Raw genomic sequence first — 1,630 nt, 5'->3', positions numbered from 1 at the left:
CCAGCCGCAGCCAAAGGCTGGAGCAGGAAAGGAAATGGGCAGGAAAGGGTTACTGGAGCGGCTGCCCTGAGGGGCTCTGCGGCTGCAGGGGAAATGAGCTGGTGGCCTGAGGCCAGCGTGCAGCAGCAGACCAGTCCACGCTCCTGCATGTTCCTGTGCGCATTTCTGGCCTCCACGCGCGCTTCTCCGGGGTCAGCAGGGGACTGCCCCCTTTGCCAAAAGAGGTCTTACCCCTTCGAAAGACCTGTGGGCTCATTACGTGCCTGCTTTTGGTGTTCAGCTTGTCTCTGCCTGACCCACTTTTGTGCCTGAAAGTGGTAGTTCTCGGTTAATGAAATATTAAATATGTGGATTTTTTTTTTTTTTTTAACAGGAGATGCCTCTACCACCAGGGCTGGGCTGGTGTGAGCAGGTATGAAGATAAGCGCACATGCTGTACCGTTGCTGCTTTCATTGGAAAGTTGTACTTGGACGTTGTATTTAAAGCTGTCTGAATATGTTGTCCTTTAAAAACAAGAAAAAAAAGGAATAAATATGTAAGACCATGTTGTGTTGATGGCTTTTCTGCTGCAGGCTGTCAGGGGCTGGCTGTATTGGTGTTCAGTGCGCAGAGGACACTGCAGGGGAGAGCAGCTGGCTTCTCTAGGAACGCCCTGCTCTGGCTCAGGGCTCTGCCCCACCAGGGCCCGTTTCCCCACAGGACAAAAGCCAAGTGCGGGGGGAGGCGGTCATGGGACTGTCGGGCTCTGAGCCTCTCTCACCCAGAGCCTTTTGCCATTCATCCTCCCTATGTGTGCGAAAGCACCCGCAGCACCTGTACAGCTCGTGCTGCTGCACACAAAGCCCTGAGCTCTCCGCTGCGGCCCTGGTCACTCTTCCATGATCTCGCTGCTTGCATTGCTCGCTCTTCCCAATGACCCACCCTTCTGCTGCCTTTACTGTTCATTTCATCAGTGCTGGTAAAAGCAAGTTCTGTCTGAAAGGCTTCTGCTTTCCCGAGGGAAAACGGAGGGGGGGATGACTTTCCTGCTGCTGAAAAGCAAAATCGCGTCAGTGTTTCTCTAAGCCCAGCTCATCTCGGCATGGGAGGCCTGCTTTAAATCTCTCCCAAGACAGAAACAAGTTATTTCTGGACACTACACGGTTCTCCCTTGGAGCCAAGAAACACTTCCATATGTCAAAGAGGCACTGCCGGGCTGTGAGCCAAGGAAGTGTCGCTTGATAACGTGTCCTCTGGCAGCCAGGCTGGCGGAGGATGGAGGGTAGACCCGGGCCAGTGGGCGCTGCGCAAGGTGCTCAGCGCAGGGTGGGTGTCCCAGGGCTTCCCCTAGAGCTGCATTTCACTTCTAAAACCACACTGGGCCGAGCCCTTGGCCGGCCAGCCGGGTGCCCCGCTGCCTCTGGGGCCCCAGTCTCGTCACGTGTGAGACCTGGGCCTCTGGAAACCCCTTCCTTCACCCCAAACATCTTCTGACTCATTTTCTGAGCAGGCTGCATAGTGGAACTGGGGGAAAACAGTCATTTTGGCCACCGCGTCCGGGGTGGTTCCCCTGCCTGCCCTGGCACGGACTAGAGGCACCGGCTCGGAAGCAGGAGAGCTGGGGCCGCGGAGCCGTCCCTTGCATGTGGG

This window comes from Phaethon lepturus, unplaced genomic scaffold, assembly GCF_000687285.1.
Source record: "Phaethon lepturus isolate BGI_N335 unplaced genomic scaffold, ASM68728v1 scaffold49309, whole genome shotgun sequence".
Classification (NCBI taxonomy): Eukaryota; Metazoa; Chordata; class Aves; order Phaethontiformes; family Phaethontidae; genus Phaethon; species Phaethon lepturus.
The sequence above is the reverse complement of the archived record's forward strand: the minus strand, read 5'-3'. Positions refer to the sequence as shown.